At 35.8% G+C, this 12149-nt stretch overlaps 1 protein-coding gene across 4 annotated transcripts in view; it reads right to left on the bottom strand.

Annotated features, from left to right (window-relative positions):
* Nucleotides 1–11874, bottom strand: part of rhea (Talin_middle and talin-RS domain-containing protein rhea) — a 35736-nt gene extending 23862 nt beyond the window's left edge. For all 4 annotated transcript variants that reach the window (XM_034322778.2, XM_034322780.2, XM_034322779.2 and 1 more), the window contains exons 1-2: nucleotides 11728–11874; nucleotides 4570–4669 (exon numbers count right to left, since the gene is read on the bottom strand). The gene's annotated coding sequence lies outside the window, so the exon portion shown is untranslated. The remainder of the gene's footprint in view (nucleotides 1–4569; nucleotides 4670–11727) is intronic.
* Nucleotides 11875–12149: the final 275 nt, after the last annotated feature.

The raw sequence follows: 12149 nt of genomic DNA, 5'->3' as shown, positions 1-12149 counted from the left end.
CGAAATTCCGTGAAAAATTCGAGGCAGAGAAAACGGGGAGGGGAGGATAAAAGTTTCAACGATCCTTAAACTCGAATTAAGGCAACCGGTTCCGTGCGTCAGGCACGAAGCCAAGTAAGCTCGAAATTTTGAAGAGAATTTTCGAATAAAAGATCACAGTTTCGTTAAGGCTCTTTGGAAGGCGAAAAAGAAAGCGTTTCTTATTGTCACCAGTTCGATTTTGGACGGCTATTTAAGGCACGACAGACAATTCCCATCGCGACAGCTTTGCACCCATTGCAAACCAAACGTGACACCAAACAAAATATTTCAACAAAAATAACATTACTCAAAAATAGAGAAAAAAATATACTGAACTGACCATATTCACGTTTCAATGAAACTATAAAAACTTCACAGAAGAAATTATTATATTACCTGGAGACGAATCAAGATTCTACCAAAATTGTTCAATAAAACAAACAAAAATAACTACGAATCTAAAATTCACCCCGGGGTAAGAAAATGAACTGAACGATTGTACTTTTGATACAGAATCAACGTAACTTTGTTTGGTTAAAAATAAAGGAGTATTTGAAGAGAGGAATGGATATAAGAGGATGGAGTATCAGTTGAAAATAGGAATAAGAGAACGGACTTGGTTACTCGTGTGTCGAGGGGATGATGCAAGGACGAGGACTAGGACGAGAACAAGGATGCTACCCCGACGGCTGTCGCCAAAGAAGTGATAGGTCTGCGGCCTTGCGCGCGGTACCCAAACCAAAGGCACCACCGAAGGGTGCACATGCGCTGATGTCGCCGCATAGATCCGACGCTCTGATTGGTCCACCCTTATGGTGGTAGCTTTCCTTTTACCCCTACCAGCCCGAGTAGTATCCTGCAACCCCTCTACGGGATCGTGGCGCACACACACGTGAAAGGAAAACACGTTTGTTGAAATTTCAGTTAATGGTAGTTGTCTATCATTGCCACCTTCCCTTTCCTTTGTTTCTTTTATTGAAAATTAAATTTTGGTTTAAATGGCTGGAAAATTTGCAAATACAATTAAATAATTACTGTTGTCGTGAATTATTTGTAATCGGATATCTGCTTCCTTTGTTTCTTCTTTTATTAATTGAAAATTAAATCTGGGTTCAAAGGGGAAAAGGTTTGAAAGGATAATTCAATAACAATAACTACCGTGGTTAGTTATTTTTGATTAAATATTTGCTTTATCCTCCCATTTCTTTATTTCTTTTTGTTCTCTGTTATTGGAAATTAAATTTTAAATAAATATATTTGGAAAAATTCGGTGGAAATAAAATTCATCCAATTAATCTGTCATCAAATGTAAGCAAGCTTTGTGCCACGAATCGACAAGAAATTTTCATAACAATTTCAGTAATTTTCCTGGGGTCGAATTTAAACAAGCAAGCGCACAAAAGGTTGGACGAAAATCGAGCCCTATCAGATGAAGGGACGCAAAGGGATGGTAATGCGAGTCCGTAGGGGGGTGGTCGCCTACCGAGGGTGGGAGAGTGTCACTCAGAAGCACGACGTGTAAGAGAATGGTCACCATCCCGGGGGGTGAATTGAGATGTACAGGCAATTTATGCAACGGCACTTTCGTTCGGAAGTCAGCAAGCTGACCGTGAATGCTTGCAAAACATCATGGGGATAACAAAGCTTTGCTTGTTTAGCAAGAAACTACGTGATTTTTCTTTTAAAAATATTCAATATTCTATGCGTCTTAAGTGCATTTTAAGCGTATTTGTACAATAATTAAAAAAATTGGTTACATCTTAGTACATTTGTTAAACAAATAAATTTTTCAAAAATCTGCTTACACAGTCAAATTTGGTATGTAAAAATACTTTCGTAAAATATGATGAATGTAGTATTTTCTTTTTATTATTAAAAACATTGTTAATATATTATAGGATTTTCTTTTATTTCTTAAGTTGTTTGGATGAATACTAGTGAAATGTCATGGTACAAGGGATGATTCACCCTTCCAGGGCGAAAAATGAATTAGTTCCAGAGAAGTCGAGAAGATTAAAGCGTGAAGCGGTGTAATACTCTCCGCGAACGACTTTAACACCGCTTTATCTCTTGCTTGCGACAACTTCAAACTATTATAAATTATATAGCAGGTAATATATACTTCTTTCACATAATAATAATACTTCCAAATTCACAAGAAAATATATATTTTTAAACCGTAATTTTTTAATTAAAACCAATATAAATGAATTATCCCCTTTGATATAAATTCAACCAATTATCAGTTCGAATCTACTTCCATTAACAACAATCAAACTCATAAAGTCCATTAAAAATAAAAAAGAGAAGAGAGAGAAATAATTCCATTTCCTGGAACAAGTGACAAAAAATGAAAAGCCACAGAAGGTTATCGAAATGTTTTTTAAACAACCACGAGGTGGTCCGAAACAATTGCAGAGCCCAGGGAGGGTGGATATGGTTGATTCTGTTAGACTGTTAGACGCAGAAGCAAGGGAGATGAAAGGGCGGAAGCAAGGGAACATGCAGGATGGTTTTCTTCAGGGACAAGGCTAAGAACCCCACTGCGAATATCCCTTTTTCTCGGTTTTTGTTCACTCCTTCCGTCTCTCTTATTTTCTCGATTGGACTGTCCCTCTCTTGGAACCATCAAGCCTTATCGTGGTAGCGTCAATCACTCTCTTCGTATACGGTCGAACTTATCGTTCGATTAATCGCACTGACAATGCGCCTGTCGATCCAACTTACCACCCGCCCCAAATCCATATGGTCGACTCCCGATGCAAAATTTTGGTACCGAAAAGTGATGCTCATTTAAGTCCATACTTTGTTGAATTAAGGGAAGCAACCCCCATCGACAAGTATAAAAAATCAATTGTTTATTTTTTTGTATGATATATGAGCATTAAACATTGCAATTCAATAAATGAAATGGTAAAACGATTTACAATTTTAAGTTCATGAAAACAGAAATGAAATGTGGAGATAAAAGTCTGGAGGTTACGTAAACTCGCAACCCAAACTTCCGGTTGCTGTCAACAGAACCGGAAATGCTCTATGGATCAGACATGGCGCGGTACTTGTTTGTTAGCAGACGACTTTGTACAACAGCTCGTATCATCGGCGCCAAAATGTCTGAACCATTGCTATTGGCTGCTTGTTTGACCCCCACCGAGACTCGCGAATTCTGGGTGGTGTCCTCGTATCTCGCGATAAATCAATGTGTCAAATTGTGTACGTGTTAAGATCCGAATTACCAATCCTGTTTATTCGAAAATCAAGTAATAAATAAAATTTCACATGGATAAAAATATTGAATAGAAAATAATAAAATGAATGCAACTGCAGCTCGACAGATGTGCATCGCATAGACTAACCACAAACCGAAGGATATAAAGATAATTCGAGGAGATAGCAGAGAATCAGTCAGCACAGATCTTCGACTTCTGATGCCATTTACTATGGTTCATTGAAGATCTGCCTGATTTATGAAAAGTACCATGTGGACAGTTTGATGGTATTCGTGTATCGAATGATTAAGTGAGAAGATAAGTGCACTGATAAACTTTCTATCAACGTTATTCAAAGAAGTACCAGCTACGTATATTTTATTTCATTCCAGTGATCATGTTTTATTCAAAATAATCCTAAAAGAATTAAAACCTTTTTAATTATCCGCATGATTTTGAGAAAAATATAGGTGTAGGTATGCCATTTATACGTGCGTTTATTTTAATTAAAAATCTTAATTAAAACAGATTTTTTTCATTTAAAAATAAATTCCCCAAAATTTCCTAAATCAAGAAGTAATTAAATACTACCTATAAAAATAATTCCCAGAATGAAATCCAGATTCCAAATAACATTCTCCCATTTCCGGTCGAAATTTCAATTTCTCCCAAGAATTTAATTTCGCGAAACTGCGCTCGTCGATGATCCTCCCAAATTTCACCCTTCAGCCAGCTGCACCGGTCCAAATTTCGATTTCCCGCGAAAAACTAAATTTATCATATAAAACACCCTGCAGAACCTGCGTGCGCCCTGTCCACGGGAGGGAAAATTCAATTCGCCCGTCGAGGAGATGCACATCCCTATCAACCCCTTTCTCAATCGTCGGATGCCTATTCAAATTTTACGGGCCGTATTTGTCGCAATTAAGTATCGCGTTTCCGGGCTTATGGGCCAGAAAGTATTCCATATTGAGCGAGGAGCTGGATGTCTCGTGGAATAAGGATAAATTTCGTGGACCAAACGTGGTTGGATAACGGAGGGGTAAGTTTATGACACCACAGGGGTAGTGGTAGACACTTTCACGATTCGTCTGACTCATAGGCCGACGGGAAGAACGAAGAGAGAACGAGTGGACAGAAGGGCAGTTTTTACGAGGATACTGACGAAAGAGAATCTCCAGCGATTTGCAAATCGAATCCTGTCTTGTAAATAAGTTTCGTGGTCAAATTTAAATTGTGTTAACAGTGCGCAGGCACTTCTGGATAAAATCCTATCAAAGTTTACCATACAATGTGAAGTGAAGCGCAAGAAATTCTATATAATTAATAGTTTACTTACAGCTTATCGTTAGTTCTTCTGTCTTATGTCGTGGTACTCTTGCTCCTCTGTGTATGTGTGCAGCAACAGTTGCAGTTCGTTCCTCAGGTCCTTCTGAAAACTGCCAGAAGTAACCACGTTAGAAGTGTCTTCATATTGTATATAATTATTTCATTAATTAATTTTGAAAAGCAGCAAAAGAGCAAATAACCTGAAAACAAAAAAGCTATCTTTAAAATAAAAAAATCGACCAGGGAATAAAATAAAGGAAAACAGAGACAAGAGCTTAAAGAAAAGGAAAAAAAAATAAAGGGAGGAGAGCAAGAGAAGAGACACGAGAAAGAGGAGAGAGAGAAGTTGTAGAGAGCGAAGGGAGGTGGGTGCTGGCGGCGTTATGGCGGGCGCCGGGGGTGGCGCCGCGACGCTTTGGCGCCTTCAACGCCGAGACGCTCCGGTGATGTTGGCTCCATATACCAACACATCGAAACTTTCTACGTCGTTCACCCTCATCTACGATATTCACATACACGTAACTACGTGGTCACGATGAGAGCTCGAGATTCTATTTCTCACATACACACGTGCATACTCGCTTCCTTCCTTCCTTCTGCCCTATCTTCTTTCTCTATATTCCGTAGAACTCGTACTGGGGTCTGGAGAACATCGAGTACAGAATGCTACCCCCACGAAGGTCACCGTCAAGGTACTCCTTGGACCTAGGGGTGTGGCAGACAGACTAACCCTTACGAATTTTTTGCATACTGGACTTAATCGTTCGTGCTTGCATTTGATAGGTGCATCTTTGAACTGAAACGCTGTGCCAGAATGAATTTGATACAATGTTTTATTGTTGGGACGTATTTTTGTTGTTGTTAAAGGTGCAACTTCTGTAATACTGTTTACCATGAAATTTTTAATTTTATTTGTAAATATGGAAGGATGTGTTACTGAGAATTAGAATTTCGAGCGTTGAGTTAGGTGGATGCTGGTTCAATACTGACCCAGATCTATGAAATGCATGGAAGAATTCTTTGACTAAAATTAGACAGTCAAATTTAATAGAGGACTTTTATATGTTGAAAAAGTAATATCTAAAGGGGTATTATAGAATTTATAAAATGAAAATGGTAAAGAATTTAAAATTAAACTTAAATTGATAATACACTGAACTCGTCTTGACCACGTAAGGGTTAATTAACCTTTCACCATGTTCGTATAAAATTTTTCATTTCTCTGCAATAAAATTTAGCTGATTTAAAAGGAAAATATTCCAAGAGGTTGCGAATTAACTTGCCAGCCTAATATTTCCATTATTCCCTCCATTCCATGTTTTTTCCACAACGAGTACTCACAATCTCGTCTATTTGCAATAATTTACTCCACCCTATTTATTCAGCGATAAACCCGCTTCCAGCAGGACGAGGTGTTATTTATCGTTGGTAGTCCACGATTTCCACGTGTAACGAGAAAGCTTGTAAAACGCCAAGCCAACAATGTGCAGTCGATAGAAAGGTCCTCCTCTTAGAGAGTCGTAAAAAAAAAAAGGAGAGAAGAGAAAGAGACAACTAATAAAATTGGAGCAAACTACTCGTAATGCGTAATCTTATAACGGGCTTGTCGCACACGTAGCGACGTTACCGAAAATCATAACGCGTGTAAATCCGATCAATCAGCACGCGTCTCGTTTCATCGACCCCGAATCACCCCTCTTGGCAAATGTCTTGCGCGTTTCCGCGAAATTTTGCGATTAATGGTCGGCTTCCAACGACGATCAATAGACGATCTCGGCTGCAACTTCATCCGTGGATTCTGCTTTTCGAAACGGGCCTTCAATTCGATCTAAACAAAGATTTTAACCCCTTCGCTTGAGGTATTATATGCACCCTATATGAGGGTACTTAACACTGGATAACTTTAAACTCGAGATAAATAAATAAGGGATGGAAGGATTAATATACTTGTGAAATTTATGAAAAATTAATTAAACACTATAAATATAATTAGATACGATATTACAAACTGAGGAGTCAGTTTCAGTGAGAATGGCATAAATTTATGAAAATATGAAAAAATCAGGGTGACTAAAATATGGTTTTCACGTATAATTGAAACATCAGCTGAAACGCTTCCATCCTGATCTCATCCGCGGTAAAATCGTCTAATAAGTTGAGCAAACACAGAATCATTGTTATTTTTATGTGCAGCACAGGGCCGTCCATTGAATCAATGACACGAGGTTGGAAGGTACTCGGGCTGAATGTACGGATAATCCATTAGATGCGTTGTAACCTAAAACTGCGCAAACAAGGGTGATCTTGGATTAAATGTGACGGTCGGATGGACCGTGGGGATGAACAGGCTGCGAAGAAAATTGAGATAAGACGAATGGAACAGGTGAGGAACTATTGAAACGGATAAATGTTGCTTACCATAAGAAACAATTTCGATAATCAAGTAATTATAACAATTTACTAAATCCACCATTTTTTGTTTTCTAATTACATTTTCTGCGCTCAAGAATTTAATGAGAGAAAAATACGAGACTAAATAAATGGATACAATGCGAGGAGTGATAATAAAGAAAATATAGTCTAAATGAATACAGAATGTGATGAATTGAATATGATGAATTAAAAGAGTTTTCATTATTCAAAATGATAAATGTGTCTATTTTATAATAATTGTGAAAATCTGCTGTTTCAATATCATCATATATTGAATAATAGAAATTTATTTAAATCTCAGCCTACGAATTTCGATCACTGTTTCTGTCACATAAAAATGAAGGCTTATAACTTTTATGAAGAAGGGCCCAGGGCAATTTGTCTAACAGAAATGGAAAAAATCGACGGCAAACATGAAATATCTGACGACTACCAGTTTACGAAATAAAAGCGAAACGAAAATAAATTGACAAGGAGATTGAAATATTATAATTCAATATCCACTTTCGCGCCACGTGGGTTACTGGTACTTTACAGTATTTACAGAGTACCTAGACGCTGTTATAAGGAATACAGAATGTTGTTCAATGCACAGGATAACAGTATGCTTCGTCGCTTTTTCTGCTACATTACGTGGACCTGGAAGAATCTTATTTAAAAGCTGACGATTGTTCCATTAAATTGCCTTCTGAGTAAGCTGTATATCGTTACTAAAGATGCTACTACGATAAAAGTAATACTCTTGGTAATTATGAAAAGTCACGTGTATTAACCCTTGAATACAGGGTTCTCTCCATGGTCCGCCGTCCGAGGGTTAAGCTGTAAAGTTTGAATTATGAAAATAAAAATAAATTCAACTATGAGTTTCAAGAAATAAGTTCTTTATTCGTGAGTTTATTCCGTTAGCTATTCTTTTTGCGGAAATGATGTCACCTCTTTACATAACTTTACTCGTCACTTTTTTTCCGCCGATTATTACTGGCTCTGGTTCGAAAATAGCTCGCTCTTAGAAATCGAGTAACTGAAAAGCGCTGTTCTCATAAGATCGAATGAACCGACTGTAAATAAATCTATTGATACAAAAGTATTAAATTATTTCAGCTTTATATTAAACATATTCTGTATGTAACTGGTTTCGGATGTTCAGTCTGTTTCAGTATCATTCACCCCAATCATCAAAATAATCCCATAACGAAGTCGTTTGTTTCCTTGAAGAAAAACGTAGCCGCATAAAGGAAAACAAATCTGATGTGGAGAAGATAGAAGCAAATGACCATGAAATTGTATGATTATTCGAAATTGCTTCTGACCTTTCACGTAAAAAGCAGGAAAATATTTCATGACATATTCCTTTTCAAATAATAAAAACATGCAACTCAATCTTTATCGATATTTACAATCTTTATTTTCAAAATGGCCAATTTTTAAATTGTACAACAATTTGATACAGCAATATTTTATTTCTAATAAATAGAAGAAAAAAGGATTGCAAATGTTTAGCAATCAAATTATAGGTACATTCACGATTCCCATCTTTCCCCTTAGACATCGCAGAGAAAACTGCCAATGAAGGGGGGAGGTTCCCATATATGTATATGGGGTTCGACCCTATCACGTGCATGTAAACATGTACGCGGGAGAATTTGAACTGATATTTATTTATTATTTATACTAAATTTTATAACATTTAACAATTGAAATTCATATTTTTCTTTCTAAATTACTTTTATAATAATATTTATATCTTCAAAATTAAGATTCTGAGAAGTCCTGCTTCCCCTGAACGTGTAAGGAATGTAAAAATAAAACAATATAATATAATGTAACAAGAACGCTGATAAAAATAACGTGATGTTACGAGGAACGAGATAACTGAGATAACAACGGTAAAACAAACCAAGAATACTTGAATGCAAAATGCTCTGCGAAACTTTTAGTACCACTAAACTTCTCATTGCTTTGAATTAAATGAAGATAAATTTTTGAAAATTTTCAGTTCAATTGATATGAATTTTGTCATATTTATTTGATTTGTACATGTGATATGAATTTTTTTTTGTTATACACGATATTGCAGTCGACTGTTCATTCATTTTTTTCTTTTCAATTAAATATTTCAAATCATCAATTGCACGTGAATTGTTCTGATGAAAGTTCAATATCATTTTCTTAACCTGCTTGTTAATAACGAGGACACTAACTAATGAAATGATCAGTAACAGAGCTGTTATGTAATTCACGAATGCATTGACCCTGTAGAACTGTAGACTCTAAAGCAGTGTCATGTTTCAACATTTTACTTCCAACGCTATTTTAATTAACAACTATAAAATGGAATGCATTTAATCATTTGCACTTGAAATAACAAAAATTCAATTTTTGTTATCAAATTAACAAAAATTTATTTCCAACTGGTTCACTGGCATTTAATATTAGTAAATTCCAGAAGAAATTCATATAGTTTAGTTAAATATTGTATAAAATTATATTTCAATGAATACAGAAAAATTAAATTGATCAATGATACAAGATAAATCAAATGAATAGTCAATTAGGATTATCAGGTTACCATAATCGCTCGCATAGATAATTCTTAATTTATGAATGATACCACGCAAATCTCAATGATAGCACATATTCAAGAATCGATAAACAGTATTAATGATAAAATTAAATCATTTCATCGAATTAAACTTAAAACTCCTACGATTAAACTTCTGTTTACAACTGAAGTTAATAAAAGCTCTGTTTACGAGAAACGCGAGAAAGGATCATCAGTGACCCACAAACACGAAACGTGTTAAACAAGCTTAAAAACGAGCGGTGCTAAAAATGTAGATAACTATTACGATGCAAACGAACAAGCAATTTATTTCAATTACTTGATATCTAGAGCAAAAAATCTTCGTTTAAAACGTACTATGGGATAATTCGATGCTTTCTTCCGCTTCCGCTACCTCTTTTTATACGCGCCGATTGGAAAATAAAGATCGTCACTTCGGATAAATTCAATGAAGCCTTAAAGCCGGCTTCTCAACAGACTCCAAGTGGATCACGGTAATTAAATTGTGAGTCTGGCTCAATTCCACGGAAATAAATCTGCAGCCGAGCATCGGTCACGCACCACGCGAATTAAGAACTCGAAATCCGCGGCTACTTCACAAACAATTCGCGGAAAAACTTTAAAATCGTCCAACAAACCCCTATTTTTCATTTGTTTCCCTTTATCCCTAATAAAAGATGACTATTTAATAATTTCATTAATACCCCTAATACAAAATAGTTATTTCTTCTTTGAAATCCACAATAAAGAAATCAATGTATAGCTCAGTATTTTCCATCGCAGAACATTCAATTTTTAATGGTTTATATCCTGAAATGATATTAAGATTTTGTATCTTTAGTAATATGCAAAAATTTTTATTTTTGAACACCCGGTATATAAAGGAAATGCATCAAGAATTGCATCTTATAGTTTTCCATCATCTACAGGGTGTTCCAAAAAAAAGGACAGGCAAAAAATTATACATTTTTCAAATGAATAAACAATTTCTTTACTATTTGAATATGTATCTGTATACTGTATATTGTAAAAATAATAATAATAATAATAACAATAATAATAATAATAATAATAATAATAATAATAATAACAGTAATAATAATAATGCGAAATGTCCACAGAACAGCCAAACAAATTTTTTAAATTATGGAAAATTAATTAATTTAATCATCAAACTTGAATAACTATCAAAGTCTAATAACTCACTAGCTTCGTATAAAAAATCACTATAAACCAACCCAGATACCAATTAAAAAACTGGATTAAATTGATCAGTGCTGTACGATACATTAAACTTTTAATAACACTATTAAAAGACCATAAAGCATATATTTTTTAAAATACCGTTCCAAAAAGAAATTCATCAGCAACAATTAAAGCACAGTACTGAGAACGAAATTCCCTATAACATATCAAGAAATGAACACGATGAAACAGAAAATAAACAACGAATCCAGATTAACGAAGCACAAGAAAGAAAACCATATCGAATCATGAAACACAAAAACTGTTGTAAATTTTATCTAATTCCCATATGAAGTTAACCAAACGCAGAAACTTAATAAACTCTCGTGCACCACGGTGGTAGCAGATGGGTTTCCCTATTTAACCTCTTACAGCCTGCCTATTGATTTTCTCCGGTCCTATTGTTTTGGCACGTCGCGCATTTAACGAAACGCAAGAGAAACGAGAGACGAGAGGAGCATACTATCAGGAGAGACAGAGATAGAGCACACGAGAACGTGCAAACAAACGCAAAATTTATGATAACTGATCAGAGAAACGTGAAACGAACGAGACGAAAAGTTGATGCACAGAAGCACGAACTGTCAATCGTCGACGATGTTGTGAATCATCTCTATTTCGGGAGACACCCGTTGGGTGGTCCTAACCCCCTCGTTTTTGAGGTTAGCTCGCTCGTAATCCGCACCGACTCTCGGACGTATATGGTCATACACACCCCGCACATAACCAGCAAGACTAAATAATTGATAAAATAATCGAATAGATGAGCTTTATCAAGAAGAAAACGGACAGGAACGATTGGAAAGGTCTAAACGAGGGCAGCACGCCCATCTGTCGGATATCATGGAAAAATCAATAGAACCGCCGACACCATCGCCAACCGGCACTACAAGAGATATTATCTGATTGTGGTTTCGTTCTACTCACCTTGAAAAATATCCATAGATAGAAAAGGAGTCCTGTTTCGTTGCACAAAATCAATTTGTCACTTCAGCCACAACCACACGTCCGACAACACTCTTCCGACTCCGACGTTTCAGTTTCGAGCGTTCCTCTCGTTCAAGGTCAGTGACGGCGCGCGCCGCGAAAGCTGAGGCGCCTTCAGTTCCCTTCTCCGCTGAAATCAACAAATTTTTGCGTTATTTCTTATTTAACTTGTTTTCAATTATTTTTATTATAATACTTAATATTCTATTGATACGCTGTGGAAGAATTAATGCACAGTTATAGCCTTTATTCTGAGTTTAAAGAATTTTTATATTTAGTGCTTGCAATTTTAATTTAAATGGAAGTTTGTGTAATCATGCTTTTTGTAAAAATGTATATAAGTTGTCAGTAGTTAAATATAT

Source organism: Osmia lignaria, chromosome 4 (genome assembly GCF_051020975.1).
Source record: "Osmia lignaria lignaria isolate PbOS001 chromosome 4, iyOsmLign1, whole genome shotgun sequence".
Lineage (NCBI taxonomy): Eukaryota > Metazoa > Arthropoda > Insecta > Hymenoptera > Megachilidae > Osmia > Osmia lignaria.
The sequence above is the reverse complement of the archived record's forward strand: the minus strand, read 5'-3'. Positions and strand labels throughout refer to the sequence as shown.